Source organism: Cololabis saira, chromosome 8 (genome assembly GCF_033807715.1).
Source record: "Cololabis saira isolate AMF1-May2022 chromosome 8, fColSai1.1, whole genome shotgun sequence".
Classification (NCBI taxonomy): domain Eukaryota; kingdom Metazoa; phylum Chordata; class Actinopteri; order Beloniformes; family Belonidae; genus Cololabis; species Cololabis saira.
This window is the reverse complement of record NC_084594.1, coordinates 18,824,044-18,841,597: the sequence shown is the minus strand read 5'-3', so window position 1 is coordinate 18,841,597 and position 17,554 is coordinate 18,824,044. Positions and strand designations below refer to the sequence as shown.

The following is a 17,554-nucleotide window of genomic DNA, read 5'->3' as shown; positions in this document are numbered from 1 at the left end:
GCCACTTTGTCTTAAATTTTGTTAAATTCATGTCAGTGCTTGTCCTATCCTGTAAACAAGGCACTTAAAGGGAAAACCCAAACAAAGCAGACTGCAGCTTGGAGATGGGATGACAAATAATGAGGGAAATCTGTCTTAAACTGAGTATGATTTGGCACAGAAACCACTTGCATGCTATGACTCACTCCATAGGAAGCTAATAGAAACTTCAACAAGTGACCCCTCTGCCGACTGGCCTACCCCTCCCAAGTCTAATCATGGATTTTCGTAGCTTAAATAATGAGAAAAACTTCTATTTTAATGTTTTGCCTTCTGAACAAGCGGCTCGACTTCGTTCTTCAGTGAGCTGGTTAAACACGGGTTAAACAACAGCCTGGCAATTTGCAACTAAAGTAACAACAATCAATTTTTTTGCCATTCAAATGAATAAACTGCTGTCTTGTTATTTTCTTTCATGCAACCAAAATGAGAAAAAAAGATTATGTTTAGCTAAACAGCCAACTGTAATACTCATCACTGAAAAGTCTTTGGAGCATTGCTATAGAATTTTTGGAAAGTCCTTTAAGTCAAACTAAAGTTTTTCATGAAACATACAGACATGAAGAGTGAAGGCTGAGAGTTGGGACGGAAAATCTCATCGCATGTGGCCTGATCAGAGAGCTCTATTCAGAATAAGAGAAGGGATTTCAAATGAACACAATAAGATGAGTAACAAAGAGAAATATCCCCTTAAAAAAAAGGATCAGACTACTGAACAGAACAAAAAGCCTTTCCTCAGAAGACAAACACACACCCAGACCACAGCTAAACCCCTAACATGAGGAAACACAGTCATTAAGATTCTTTCTTCCAGGCTCCCTTCAAATTAGGTAAAAATATCACATTAATGTTCCATCATTACATGTCTTTTGCAGTTTTCCACCCGACTCATTGACGACCCATGACTGGACTGATGTGATGTGTGTGGACACACACACACACACACACACACACACACACACACACACACACTACAGGTTATGTTGTATATGAAGCTGACCGGTCAGTCGAACACAAGCACCAGCACCCGCACAGAGACCAGCCATTAACACAAATTGCAGTTCCTACACCGACCACTGGGGGGCTGGCTTCAAAATTGAGTCACTCTCCATTGATTCCCATGTTCAAATGTCCTAGTTTAGAGCCGAAATAAACATATTTACAGCTGGGGTGTACAGGCATAGGGCCAGCCTAGGTCACTTAGTCACTGCCAAGCTTAGCGAAAGAATCAGCACTTTTCACAAACCCATTCGTTGGCTAAATGCAGCAGCGGCCTTTTCTGATATCTATACCAAAATCTGCAGGCCGGGACATTCGCGGGCCACTCCACAGCTTCGCTGGCGTGGATCAGCTAATGGAGCTGGTCGTCAGGGCTAACTTTCACTGACATAAGAAGGGTGTTGCTTTCTCAGTCTGCTTGTTCTGACCCTTTGTTATTGGAACCATGCAGTATGAGGAAAAATAGTCCAAATCCATTTTTTGACAACCCATGACAATGACCATGTACAATTTGGTCATTTTTGACCCCCCCCCCCCCCCCCCAAAAAAAAAAAGCAAGCTATGTAAATCTGTCTTCTTGCATCCTACAGATTGGGCAGTTTTTCACATTCTGCATGCTATAAACTACATTTTTATAAAATCAGTATGGACTAGTGGTATAAATGTGGTTTCAAAAAACAGCCCTTGCCTCCCAAATGTACTAAGAAAGTTTTACATCTTTTGTGACTGGTTCTGTGTTTCAAAAGTCAGCTTCTCTGTTTTTTACCAGTTGTTTAATCTCATTTTAAATAAATGCTTGAGGCTCTGCTACTTTATCTTAATACCGTATAGATATTGCTATCTCCATAATTGCTCCATGAGTGGACACTGAGTCAGTACATCTCACGTGGTTTCTTTTATGGTTATCATGTCTAAGAGCGAAAACATTTTACACTTACAAGGTGGAGCTGGAGTATCAGGTGTCTCATGAGGGGGAGCCTTTAAATGAGAGAAATTGTATTCATATTTGACCCCGTGATGAGCGAAGAAAAAGGAGCATAAACACAGATGAAGAAATGTAAATTCAGGAATCCACGTGTGCATGCCTACTTGTTACTTTATTAGCATACCCCTGTGTAGAATATAATGCATGTGTTTATGTGTTGCACGGTTGCATGTCCTTTCTGTAGCATTCATGTAGCGTTTTTTTGGCTGTTTTGGAAGAAAATGCCACAGTGGCGTGATGCATGACAAAACTTCTGGCTTCTCCTCTCAAGAGAGAGACACATAAACAGCTGCCTTTGCTCTTTCAGGGTCAAATTTGAACAGAAAAACACAGGGGACCATCCATGCTATTTGGTTGAGAATGCCTTTATGAAAATGGTTTTCAACAAAAAGTAGTGAGAGCCAGAGGTGGAAAAGTACTATAAAGACTGAAAGAAATGAGAGGTACAGCGGCCAAGGGGAATAGAGTAACTGCGGCTAGCCATGCATATGACGGGAACAGCTCAGAGGTGTTTGTCCTGCCTCCAGGAGACTTGTTCAATTACCCGTCTGCCCGGAGCTATAAACACAATATGTGCTCTTCAGAGTCACACTGCCCTCCTGCCATGCCGTCCTGCTGCACGGCTTCTCATTTAGGACTGTGAATAACACGTACAGTATATACATGTACAAATGTAGCTGAGAGAAACCTCAGCCAACAGTTTCCTCGTAGGCATGTGATGTCTTTTTTATCATGAATCATCATGTTACCAGCTGAGGAGACCCTCCTCTGTTATTTCATATCCTACAGAGTGTCTGTAAACACTAAAACCCTGATCCTGATGATAGGCTATGATGTGACTCAGCAATTTAAAAAGTGCTCAATGCACAGTGGATGTGACAGTGAATCATTTGAAGGGAAAAAAACCCTTGACAGCTTCTATCGATTTCTTTGACGGCTGATATTTTGTGACGGGATGGGAACTTTGGGAGCTACTGAAAGGCAGGGAAATGGAAACAAAGGAGGGAGTTAATTACAATTACATTATGTCTATCTTGATCATGTGATTTGCCTTCTTGTTACACGAGTTTAACATGTACGTTTGTTAATAATTCAGCACAAAAAAACGTTAATTCAGACACGTTTTTAATGAGCGACACGTCTATGGAGATGAAGAGAGCCTTCTGAGGGGCCGCGCAGCTGTAAGATCGTAGACATCAGCTCTAAATCAGGAAGGATGAACCACAGAAGCAGGTGCACGAACATGAGCACACATGCGCACGAGACCTATGAACCAGATCGGTTGAGAGCCTGAGGTCCTGTCGAGGCACTGACCTGTAAACAACCCTCCCCTGCTGCAGCTAACTGCTCAGAGACAGGACCAAGATGCAGCGTGTGTGTGTGCACGTGCATGTGTGTGTGTGATGTGGAGTGTTTTCTGATTCCCAATATTGCTGATTGTGTCAAAGAAACACTTCACATCAGAAAAAAGGTAATTTTGTTACACTGTGAGAAGGACAGGAAAAAGGGCAGACGATGGATAAAAAAACTGGCGCAAGAAACGATGCAGACGGACAAAGAAGAGCAGAAAAAAGGTAAAAACAAAAGATGAAAAGGGCGACAATGAAAATGCCATCCTCCCACAAATAATTCAGCGTCCCTCTGGACCCGTCAGGTGCGAGGACAGCATGTCACCTTGCTTTGACCTGTGTTTTAAGAGCTTTCCGGAGGCCGAGTGTTGTCCTGAGTGTGAAATACGGCGTACCTAACGTTGTAAAAGTCGATGAAGAAGAAGAAAAACAGAGAGAATATGTCTGCGTAATAGAGGCAGAGAGATGTGTTGTACATTCAGAGACAGTGTTCTTTGTTGTTGTCTTCTGGCAGAGGCATGATTACGATGCAGATTATTCTAATTATGTAAAAGTATTAAAGAGGAACTCGAAAAATAACCACTGTTTATTGGTTTCTCACAACTGTGCAGTGAAATGAAAAACAATGAGGATTGTTTATTAACCACTTAAATACATCTGCGTGTGCGACTGGTTCAGCTTTCTGGATTGTCTGCAGCATGTGTGGAAATATACGTCATTATACTAACGGTTTTGCCCTGAATTCCCCAATTATGAATAAACAGATTATGAAATGTCAAACTGCGTGAAGACAATGCCCAAACCTCTCAAGACTGGTTTAAGAGCTCAGGCTCTCCGTGTGAAAAAACCCCAGATTTGACACATTTAATTTCACGGATTGTTACTTATGCGTGATTATCTTGCTTAATTGCTTTCATCTCACTGACCATTTAAATCAAGGAACTTATGTGGGACTTCATAATAGAGATTAGCATATTCACACCGCTGCGATTAAAACCATTTATCCGTCCTTCTTTTTTATTAGGCGGAGGAACAAAAATGAGTGTGACCATCAAGCAGCTGCAGCCGAAAATACAGGTCTGAGCCTGCTTTTAAGGGAGAAATGAGGTGCACAGACGAGCTACAGAAGGGTTAGGAGTGATGAGGAAAAGTATTGCAGTGATGTTACAAACCCACTAAAAACACCGGCAAAAAGCTTTAGTACAATCAGACAAAATAATATAAACGAAAAAAACGCAGGATTTTTGATGGACCAGGACAGAAGAAAGAAAGAAAAGATCAGCATTTCATCTTTCTACCACATGTTAAGAAATAAGTCTAATAAAAACGTCAGATTATGTTTTACGGAGAATAAATAAATGCCACCGAGACGAAATGTAACACAATCAGTTAAAAGCAAAAACCTTGTAAATACCAATAACAATAATCATCAACCTCCTTTTCAAAATGTGTTTTTCAAAGAGGTAATCACCGTTTTCTTGGAAGAAAATTGGTAAAATGTCAGGTGGCGACAATAAGAACAAGAAGAAGAAAAGCAGCATTTGTCAGCATGTGTTCTTGTTCTTGGAATCATGTGGACTTCCGAAACGTCATTCGTCGAAATCCCTGGAAGTGTTCTCGATCATTTTATTGAGGTTGCATCTGGTGGAGACCCGTGTCTGTCTGAGGCAACAATATATCCCACCAGGCAGCAGTGACGCAGGAAGAACAGCTCACAATCGCTGCAACTGCAAAATACTTATGTTGTGTAACAAAATGATGCTTTTATGCAAGAATGCTATTATTCCGACCTCAATTTTAGGGATTTTGTTTTTCTTTTGTCTCTGCTAGATCATATTAACGATATTCATACGCAAATTCTTTGTATTTATAGTGTTGATCGCAGAAGAAATCTCTTTTAAAAATGATTATATTCTGTCATCTTGAGCATAAAACCTCTGTTTATCCCCACTTCTGTTTCGGCCCAGAAATGTAAGAATAAGAGAATATTCAAATGGGGTGAACGGAGATTGTTTAGGAATTTTACTTGAGTATATTGTTGCTAGAGGCTTGGACCTTTTTTTTTACAGAGGGAATCTTTTGCAATTGCCTTTAAAGTTAATAATACATAATGACTGAGTTGAGCAGCGGCAGGCTGCAGACATTAATTATCTTTCATGGAGCCTTCGAGCTGCAGAAGAAGACTCAACTCCTACCGTGGAGCTAAGAAGCATCAGTTCACTTAATAACACTCTTCAGTGTAAGCGCACATTAAAACCACACAGTTACATTTAGATATCAGGCTGCAGCTTTGCACGGCGCTGCCCATTTTACTCCGCGAGAAGTCTTTCCTTTCCAGCACCGCATTTTTCTCTTCCTCATTTGATTAACTTACACGACAACGATGGTAATGGTGAGTCAAGACAACTAGAGGATGAAGCCGACCCGCGGAGTTGCATAACAGCCGTTGCATAAAATGTGAAAAGTGCTGCGTGTTTTTACTGAACTCTAGCTTTCACTAAGCTGCTGATCTACATCAAATCTCCAGCAGATTACGCGTCTAAAAAGATGGTTTCAGTTTCAGCACAGCAACAGATTTGAGGACGAGGTTTTCGTGAGTAATAACCGGAACATAACTCCTCATTTTCTAGGCGTGTTAAGGTAGAAGACTGACTGAGCTGGGTTTAAGGATAAAAACTGAACTCTGCATACAGAAAGTGCCGAGGGAGTTTTCTCTTGATCCTAAAAGTGGGAGGCAGGAGTGAGATACGAGAGACACACTTTTAGACATCAGATGGGAAAGGAACAAAAGGTTACAGAACAGCACCAAGTGAAACAGAATTATTGCCAGATCATATTAAAAGTGCACTATTTAGCTCAGCTGGACAGAGTTGGAGCACTAATGGTCTTATGAAAGACGGCCGCGAACTCTGCTTTCAAACAGTTCAGTTCTGCCACCAAACCGGTTGTGTTGTCCCTAATGTCCTTAATTCTTTTGCTCATTTAATAATATTTATCTCAACGTGACCTCCTGGTTAGTGACTGGGATGGATCTCCTGGCTTATCCGCCCTGAATGACGGGCGTCACTTCGGGAGGTGAAATCTCTGCACGACTACAACATCAACCCTGTTCTCCCTGCGTCTGTTTCTCTCAGAGGTTTAAGCAAACCTGTTCTCCTCCTGTGCACTAATTGCCCTCTTTTGTTTCTTTGTAATCTCACCTGCCAATAAGACTGGGATGATCTTTGTTTCGTTATACAGCAATCCTTCCTGAGAAAAAGGCTGAGAGCTGGAGAAGAAGCTGCTCTCTCTCTCTCGCTCCTTCACCATCTTGTCCTTCTATTGTCTTGCAGGAGACAAATCTTCCGAAGCAGAATACACGCCTTTATTTTGTTCTGTTACGAGCTGATCTAGTGTGTTAAACTCTCCTCATTGTCATCGTCTTGAATGAGAAACTGAATTGTGTGCTTCCTACAGTATTTCCAGCTCTAAGCAGCATGGCAATGCAGCGCGGTGTATAATTTCACACCGTCCTGATTGGGATGGATGATAAAATAACAGTCATTACATCACTTCAGGAAACTGCGACTTCCTTCTTTGTAATTTGATTCTTTAACAACGAACAACTTATGTGTTCCGAGAGGATACTTTCCCACTGCAGTGAGCATCAATAAAGCAAGCGGAAGCTGCAGTTTATGTTCGAATTCCATCCTCCTTTTCAATCTGGCTCACAAACGTCAGATGACAGTTTGTAGACTGTGTTAAACCTCTTTGTTTTCTTACTATAACCCCATCCAGACTAACGCCTGACACCACCCTTCATGTCTCGTCTCGATGAGGGACATCATCAAGACATCTGCGTCGTCGCCATGTAGCAACATCTTTTAGACGCACATAAATGCAATATTGTCGCACTGAAACTTCGCCGTAACAGAAAGGAAAAGGAGACCTCCGAAGTTGAGTGACACACGATAAAGAAACATCGTTCTTGCTGGTTTTCATAACATTTAGAGTTTTGACTGATATGTCTCCGTATGCAAGACTCAAAGCCCATGATTAAGTTTCAGTCCAATGTGGTTCAACCAAGAACAATCCCAAGTTGGAGAAAGTCAGTTTGATATTGAACAAAAAAGTGGTAATTATTACATTTAGTTTCCAGCTAATGGCTTGCACTCTTGCTCTTTCTGCACTGAAATTCCTCCAAATTCCTTGAATTGTTTAACAACTTTGTACACTGCAGAAGGAGGAGTATGTAAAACACTTATATTGAGCTACGTTTAATGCTTTTCTCATGCATTTGTTGTGAAATTGGCCCATATTTGCTCCTCAGACTCCATGTTTCATGGATACTGTTTTTTTAATGCACCATCCTCATTAGAATACATGAAGAACATCACCTTTAAGATTTAGTAACCTTGTTGTGTATTTGCTAAACCACATGACATTAACTTTGTTATGCCCAGTTCCGTAGTCACAAACGGCAAAACATGAAAGAGGCCCCATCCATTGTTATTCTCAAGCAGCCAGTAAGAGAAGAGTGAGAGAATTTGAAAGATGGTATTTTATCAATTTCCCAAGCACTGATCAATAAACTAGAGTTAAAACTTCAGGATGGACCAAGCCCAAAATAACAAACAAAACAAAACTACCATACTAACCTACCTAACCTTGAAAATGTGAGGGTTAGACATTTTGAAGGTAAAGGAAGAAAGGCTAGATTAAGATGCTCTTAGCCCAATGAGATAATTGGCTTTCCACTACATTATACCTTTGTCTTGTATTGAGCAAATACTACAATACACCTGTTCCTTCAGAGACTGTTGACATATTGCGTACTAGTACTTTTTGCTCCAAGCATTGTGGTGTTATGTTGGTTCTCAGAATAGAAATTCACTGTAAAAAAGTTTTACAGGTGATGAGTTCAATGCAGAATCGCAGAGTTGTTCATATGTCGATAAAAGTGTACCTGACATGCATCAAAACAAGGTTTTTCTCTGCTGCAGCATCAGCCTGTTGGAGTATTCTTACATTTTACGGATCATTAGCTGATTAAATGTCCTAAATTTCCCCTTCAATGTAAATCAAAGTCCACAATTTCACTCAATGTTAACATATTATCACCTGTGTCCAAAAAGAAGACCGTGATTTCAAGATAAATACTTCAGAGCTTTAATGGACCTCCATTCTTGTCTAAGCACTCACTCTGTCTGCAGCATCTTTTACATTTGGACACCGTCACTAGGAGCTTAACATCTTTTGTAATACAATATGAGTTTGCTCTCAGATGGAACTGGCTATCATGAGGAAACAGTACCTCAAACAAAATCAACACTTTTGTATTTAGGACCTATAGCACTGTGCAACGTAATGAAGTTTATCAGTTTAATTTATGGATTACAAATGAAAAGCTAATATTTAAGCTCACATTGCCTGCTTCTGTAAATGATTTCACTCAGAGGACATCACATTCTTCTCTTCCATTTCACAAACAGAGAAGAGGCTATGGGCAGAAATATGTGCCACTAGAAACTGAATTTGAATAATATATATTTGAATTTGAATTGCTCAACTTGAATAATTGCATTAAAAAAATGAATCTGAATCACATAATTTGAATTTGTATTGTTTAATTTGAATCATTGCATTGAAAAACTGAATCTACATTCAGTTCTTCTAGTGGCACATATTTCTGCCCATAAGAGGCCTTCAGAGTCTGTTTTCTTAGGACCGGCTGAGATGGTATTAATGCTGCAGTTGTTTTTATAACCAAACCACGACCGCTGGCTAAAACAAACACAGTGGTTTTCTTACTTAATACTAAATAAATAGCCAAACAAATTCGAACGAAACTCAGCAGAGGCGAGATAATCAATTCTCAGTGGAGCGGTTTGCAGCTGAATGTGAAGCTGCACAGACGAGAATCCTCCAAAATCTCAGATCATGTTTCCTGTGGAGAAGAGGCGGGGAAGATGCCCTCTTCGGGTTAGGGGTGAGGTGGTGCCTGAAGTAGAGTAGTTTAAGTATCACAGGGTCTTGTTCACAAATAAAAGAAGAATAAAGCTGACAGATATGAGTGATGCAGTCTGTTCTGGTGAAAAGAGCTGAGCCAAGAGGCATGACTCTGTTTACTAGTGGATTTATGTTCCTACCTCACCTGTGGGCAGGGACTAGAAGAATAAGATTGAAGATACCAGCACCGGAAATTAGTTTTCTTAAGGGGATGACTTGACTCCCCTTTGGAGGTGGAGATGGGTGAGAAGCTCCATCATTCAGGACAGACTCCGAGTGGAGCTTAATCCCATTAAGAGGAGCCAGTTGAGATGATCCGGGGAGATATTCAGGTAAATGTCTAACAGGGAGGCTGACCCAGGACACACTGAAGAGATTACTCTACCCTTCCATCGCAGAAAGAAAAAACTTGAAACTGACATAAGAAATAATGAACCAAAGTCAGACATTGCTTTTTAATTGTGGCTCAAACTAATTAAAAACAACAACTACGGAACCAAAAATGTCATTTTAAGTTTAATTTGAAGAAAAATTTGATTAGCTCTCCTGGTCAGTCAAGTTATTTTGGACCTCCGTCGTCTCTCATGACAACTGCATGTGAATTTATGACACACTTTCTGTCACACCTCAACAATAATAAATTCAGTTCTCAGAGCTACGGTGGACATTGTGGAAGGGACGATTAATACACTCAAAGAGTAAATCTTAGACAATATGGTAAAAGCGACTTCACCTTTGTGCATATAGTGAAACCCTCTGGGCTAAAAGTTTCATCTCTTCTGCTGCAATCAAGAAATTTGACTTCATCTGTAAGAAACCATGAATGGGTTTAATTATATTTAGTCAAATGAGGTAGTGAAAGCTTGGATCGAGTACACTTAACAGCGTGACTCAGTACGTTTACATGCAGCAGTTCAATCGGATTTCTGATCGTATAAGACATCGTTCAGACTTTTAAACTGCATGTAAACACCTTAATCCGATCTACTTTGGACCTATTTCAGACTTATATCGGACATTTAATAATCGGATAGCAACACCTAGATAATTTGTTCAGAGTCGGAATTTTAACGCCATGTATACGGAGACATCGGATATTGCAGTCTGCGCATGCTCGAGAATTTCCTCTGGGGCATTCACCCGGAAGTGAAAGGAGACGGCGCGTGTTAAATAGTTGTTTAAACATCAACATGAAGATCGCGAAAGAGATGGCAGAAGCGGTTTCATCAGGACACCGGAGCAGATCAAAATAAAGTGGAAAAATATACGGAAGGCGTACATTGGTGCCAAACAAAACAGGACAGGTCAACCGGAAGTGGCTCTTTGTTGAAATGGTTACAATGGTTACAGCGCCACATAGCGTCACGGAGCCAGCCATGCTCTGGCCATTTATCAGATTCTCTGAACAGCATGTATACTCAATAGGGCTGGGCGATTATACGATCTCGATTTGTGATCGCGATCAAATCAAGTTCGATCACGGTGATCAGCTGTGGGTCTACTTTCTCGATCACGTGCAAAACATGCTGCAGCAAAGTGCACGACAACCAATCACAACCCGCTTTCCTGGCACCGCGCTGTCTGCATTAATTGATCATGCGCATGACATGCCGCGGCAGTCGGTAAGGATCCAGACGGGAGACGTACGTAGCTCTGTGTTTTACGTTTATTCACCATTCCATGCATAATTCTGGTCCGTTCCTTAAAGCAGGGCTTTCCACAAGCACCGGCTGCCGGCCATATAGCCGACTACTCGATTAGGTCCAGCCGGCTACTTTAATGACGCTTATTTTTTTAGCCTATAAATATTATTTTTCGATTTTAATAAAATTAAATGTTTTTTTCATAGACTGACAATAATGTCAAACTGAACCGCACTCATTAAAGTTGTGATTCGCTCTGCCTGTACACAAATTACTCTGATCACCGCCGACTTCAGAGAAACTCCGCGACATGGGTGTGTGTGTGTGCGTGCATGTGTGTGCGTGTGTGTGTGCGCGCTCAGCGGAGTGAATGTGTCGGAACTCTGAGGCAACAAGCACAGCTCACCAGATGATTCTTTTGTCACCATAAAAACGGTACGTCCTTATTACTCAGGCTATCCACTACAGAATTTAATCAGTTTAATCAGTTCGTATTAAAAAGAAAGCCCAATCGCGTTGCGACGCGCGCCGTGCGGTGCGTACGGCCGCGTACCCTACGCCGTAGGCTCTGCGTTGGTGTAACGCGGAACCATAAATCAGCCTTAAGTCCCTTTAGGCTAATACTGTGAGAAATAACCTCTCCTAATAGCGGTTGATAAATGTAATAAATGCTCCTACTGCTGTTTCTGCTGGCTAAGTGAGTTTTAACTTCTTAATTACTAACCAGCGTCAGAGTCACGCACAGTACACAAGTTTACTGTTTACTGTTTTTGTTGTTAATAATGTCATTGCAATTTTATCTATGCAATTGTGAAAAAAATGGCAAAATAAATGAAAAACTGTGAACAACGGCATTTTTTGGTTGGTTTACATTTTAAATGATCATGAACATTTTTTTTGTCTGCTAAAACTACTTGAAACTTTTTTTAACTGCTTAAAACTACCTGTTTGTTGTGCCATTTTCTATATGGCTCTTGTTAAAACATGCTATTTGCTTTATTTGTTAATAGAAAAAAACGAATCTCTGGTTTCTTTCTATTTTATTCCAGAAGGGAGGAGGGATCTTCTGATTTAAAAAATCGTGATTAAAAATCGAGATCATTCAATATGGGAAAAAAAATCGTGATCACTTTTTTTGCCATATCGCCCAGCCCTAATACTCAATGATATATACAAATGATTTGGTCTTCTGGATGTCTTTATCTGATACGATCAGAAATCCGATTTCTTTGCTGCATGTAAACGTACTGACTGACAACGGACCACTGTCTTCCTCTGTCACACTAAACATCTGCAGATCCTCTTTCACCACATCCACAAATCTTCTCCTTGGTCTACTTTTCTCCAACCTGGCAGCTCCATCTCAGCATCCTCCCATGAATCCCTCATGATCCCTCCTCCTTATGTGTATAAACCATCTCAACTTAGCCGCTCTTACTTCATCTGCAAGGCATTTTCTCTGATTTGTTTGTTTGTTTTAAATTCTATTCATCCACCAGCCTGTCTGCACTCTCTCTTCACCCAAGTATTTAAACTCCTCCATCTTCTTCTACTCCTTGCATCCTCACCACCCCTCTTCAGAGGGATCTGCAACACATATGGACCCATACAAAGATATCTCAATGCGCGGACCAGTGCGAGTGGGGAGTGTTTTGTTTTGCATTATTCACACAGTTCAGTGTGGCCAGTGATGGCTCATTGGGTTCAGTAGATCTTCCTCCAACTGGAAAATCGGCTCTGCCAAGGATTTAAGTATCCTTGGACAGGACACTAAACCCTCACATTGCCTCCAATGTGCTCATTCAGTTAAATCTGTAGAAAGAAACTAATAGACAGCGTGTTTTGATTGTTTTAAATGTGTTTGTGTCTGAGGCTGAATGAAAAAACACCTTGTAAAACCCTTTCTGAATCCTAGACAAGGTTAAAAATGTGCTATAACAGTTTCCACCTGTTAACAAGAGGAGACCACCCCCTCACTTATGTTTCAGGGCTTCCAAAACCAACTTTTACAAATAAATAACGTGAAAAAAGACAAGTAAAGTTTAGTGTGCAATTTACTGTAAGTAAAGCGCTTCCCAGAAAATGTTTGCTTTAATTTATCCCGACTGGAACGTTAATGTCTGCCTAGCGAGATGTCTGTACTAGCAAATAAAAAAAAGTCAACCAAGGCTATTTTATCATGAAAAATTAAGAGCATATTTGCTAATGTTTTATTTAAAATGTTTATCTTCTGTATGCCGCAGTCAAACCAAGACAGCTCTCAACATCGGCCATGATTTCTGCAAAGCAGCCGTAGACGGACTGAACCGAGTAGGGCAGGGTAGAGAGACGCCACGCTGCCTTTAATGAGCTCAGTTAGTAGCCAGAACAGTTCCCAGTATGACAGGAAAACCTCTTTAATAAGTGATAAGTTTGTATTGAGCAGCCCGTCAGGTATGCATGGTGTTTACGGTTCCCGCTGATGTCAGATTTTAAGTTTCTACAAAGGGAATGAGTGAGAGCAGTGAGCCAAAGACACGATCCTGGACGAGAACTAATACACAGCTAGTGTGGGACTTGAAAATAAATAGATAAAAGAGTATATTCATGGTTGTTTCTGAAACTTTGCAGCTTTGATCCATGGAAACCCACCAGAAAAAGAAGTAATTTTGATTACTTTGCCAGAGATGATGTTAAAGATTGACAAACAAATCAAAATTCCCGACAAGTATCCTCAAATTCATTTCCAAAACTAACCATAAAAATGACTATAACAGACACGCAGCGTTCAGCTCACACAGTTTCTTCATGCAGCCCTCTGCACAGATCTGTGCAGCCAGCTGTGCCTAACACTGACCCTATTTCAGAGATATTCCAGCGTTTTATTTCAGGCTCAGAGCAAAGGGGTCTCAAATATCTGTACAGGCGATTGTCAGCTGAACTCCTTACAGACAATTGACATTTGTCATGTAAGAATTTTTAAAGACGCATCATCTGCTAAAAGGAAATATTTAGACATGACATAAAATATTGAATGCAGACAATGACACACTTGTCTAAATACGGCAGGGATAGAGGCAGTACGAAATATAGATGACCGTCAAGAGGAGCCAATACCAGCGATGTTTAAATCAAGTTATAACACTCCTGCTTTCAAATTTCAAACAAAATTAAAGCTGCAAGCAGCGATGAACGGGCCCTCGCGCGTGCAATTTTCACCAATAAAGGTCAAGGACTCAAAACTAAGTCCGATGACACCACCCACGACTCTCTATGTCAAACCATTCAAAAGTTATGGCAGAAAGTAGGAACTATCACATATCGACCAATTAGATGAAGGGGGGCCGCGCTTTTTGGCGTCTATCGTCGCCACGGTAACGCTTTTGAATGAGAAAAGTAATACGCATCGTCGCAGGATTGAGACTCACATTTTGATGTATAACACACCTGGGTGCACGTTACGGTTCGGGCTAGGAAGCGGCCGAAGAAATGGCATAAATTGCGCCAAAATTAAACGATTAATTCAAAATGTCTGACTTCCTGTTCGGTTTCGGCCATGGCGCCAAGAGACTTTTCTTTAAGTTGCGACATGATACAGGTGTGTACCGATTTTCGTGCATGTACGTCAAACCGTATTGTGGGGCTTGAGGCACAAAGTTTTCAAGGGGGCGCTGTTGAGCCATTAGGCCACGCCCATTAATGCAAACCATTAAATATCATATTTTTCGCCAGGCCTGGCTTGCGTGCAAAATTTGGTGACTTTTGAGGCACGTTTAGGGGGGCAAAAAGGCCCTCATTTCGAAGAAGGAAAAAAAATGAGAAAAATTCCTACAGATACAATAGGGCCTTCGCACTGTCAGTGCTCGGACCCTAATTAAAGTGGCAAGGAAAAGTATGCAAACCCTTTATTATTAGCTAGTTTACTGGTTCAATTTGGAATAAATGTGATCTTCCTCTAAGTCACATTAAGATGTAAACACAAGGTGTTCAAGATGGGACCACAAAACGAGTTATGTCTTGTTACTACACTGAACAAACTTATTAAATATTTGCAGCGCTGCTGGAAAACCAAATACAGTGCAAAAGTGTGAACCCCTTGAACTCAACCTTCCCCGGCTGCCATGACTTCAAGCGAGCGCTTTCAGTTTCTGAAAGGATGCAACAGAATTAGAAGTTAACACGGCTGTCATAACCGATCTCTCCTTCAAATGAAATGCTAAGAGCGAGAGTAATCTTTGTTTTTAAAAGCTTGGAATATAACTTGTCAAGTGAGAGGTCAAAAGGGCAGGTTCGTGAGCACCGACTGCACCATCTGTGCATGAGCTGCCGAAACTCATATCTGAGATAGGGAAGAAAAAAAAGCCTTGTTTCAAGACTATTTTGTTAGTTTTAAGAATTCTAGTCAAAATATATTTCTTCTTACCTTATTGGCAAATACAAGTTTGCTTGAAATCACACCATTTTGACTAGATTCATGGAATATTTGGGTTTTTGACTATGTTTTCCAGTTTAATGATGCCTTCACGCTTTAACTGTTACTTTCTGGCTCTACTTGACCTCAAAGAAGACTCTGTTTGGTATCTTTGGCATCATCTTCCAGGTAACGACGGTAGTCAACCATCACCATTTCCAGAAAAACTGCGGACTGATGAAAATCTAAAAGCATTTAAATCATTTTGCATCTCTTTCCAGCTTTGTTCAGATTGGCATGAAGTCATTAGTGACGTCCTCTCTGTTGGTTCATCAGCAGATGTTTTTTTTATGACAGCAACCTTTTCTTCCAGCTAACACAGTAAATGTGTGTTTTATAAAGACCTGAGAAATGATGATTCCGCTTCCCCTTTTGTCTTTAAGTTAAAAACAAAGGGCTAAACAGCGCGTCTGAAGCCTATGTGCTGTCCTCTCCGTGTACCCAGCGGTTAGAATCTGAACAAGTCCCTTACGGAGCAGCTGGATTAGACGGGACTCAGAGCGGGACAGGATTTTCCTCCGGGAGAGACAGCGATTCGTTTTGACTAGAAAACCCATTGTAGCGCAACCAGGTGATTAGGATGGAACTAACAGGATTGGGCTCCTGCCTTTCTGCTCAGAAAGAAGGGGCAACAGAAAGAGGCTGACACAATCACATTCTCCCACACAATCAAAGCACACAACTGCAGCATCCACAGATATAAATGGACACGAGGATGTCATTATACGATAGCTAGTTGCGCACATCAAACGCATTTACATGCATAAACTCATAAACCTTGCCCTTATTGCATCTAAAATGTTCACAGATTTAAATATTGTCTTGCTCAGGCCCTGTCACGACACTGGATGACAGTCCCCTCTCCTCCTGGCCTACGAGCACTGGCTCCATCTGACACGAGCCCATCTCCCCGCATCGCTATTTAGGTCTATTTTTGCCGGCTGCTGTTTCTGGAGCGTGAAATAAACCTGTACATCTGAGGAGATGCTTACATCTACTATGGACTGGCAGAGAAAGATAATGCAAACAATTCCTTATTCTGTGTGTTCGGGACATATCGCATCACTTTTCTGAAAAACTGAAGCTAACAGGAAGAGAGCGTTGGCTCAAACACTGTATGTGAAATTGGAGATATAAAGCAGCTTCAGGCAAACTAAGCAGTAGCTGGTTATATATATACATACACATGTATAAAGCCATGTTGAACAGGATAAGAGGCTCTGCCATTATGAATGCCTGCTGGCTGTTTCCAGACATTTCTTCTGACTTCTCAAGAGTTTGCGGTAAAGCTGTACCTGCTTTGAAACAGATTAACATCACAGTATCTGACTCAACACGGGTATACTGTATCTCTAATCCAACAGAGACGACACTCCACAGTACTGCACAAAGGTTTACAGCAAGAGTCGATGCAAAAAATGTCCCCATCTAATAAAGGATGCAAAACAAATTCTGAGGATTATTATGCTGCGCTGTTGTTTACAAGTTTGAGCTACGTGAGAGGATTAGGAGGTTCCAGCATTAATACTGCATCTTCAGAATCTTTATTCAATCCCTGGCTCTGATATAATTTATTTTCTATGTGAGAAACTTGGCTGGACGGAAAGCAGACCAAATACAAAAATGGGGAAAAAAATCCAATAAGTATAAAAAAAATGACACTTCAAAAAGGATCTAAAGTTATGCTGTATTTATATCTTCAAAAAACCAAAACATTAATGAGATATAACGTCTTATGCATTTCAAATCCCATTGTTTCATGAAGAATAAGACGGACTCCTGCTGCCCAGCATTTATTTAACGTAGATAAAAAAATGCAATATCCAAAGTGAATTGTATGTAAACTGTCAACTTGATGCAAAATCCCCCCAAATCCAGCTTCATGGATGACAGTAGATATGTACTATCTTCATGCATGTTCAGGGATTCATTTGGGAAATAAAAAACACCAAAAGCCATTCAAATCCAACTTTAGATGGTTCTGTTTCATTTAGGGTGTCTTCACATTACACCACAGACCAGCCAACAGTTGAACGAGAACCACAGCTTAAGTCAAATAGGGTTATTTAGCAAAGATCTACGTAGCAAGGCTAGGCAGTAA

At 40.8% G+C, this 17,554-nt stretch overlaps 1 protein-coding gene across 9 annotated transcripts in view; it reads right to left on the bottom strand.

The window, feature by feature from the left end:
* The window catches only part of LOC133448459 (dedicator of cytokinesis protein 3-like), a 246,147-nt gene that overhangs the window by 110,256 nt on the left and 118,337 nt on the right, over positions 1–17,554 (bottom strand). The window lies entirely within an intron of this gene.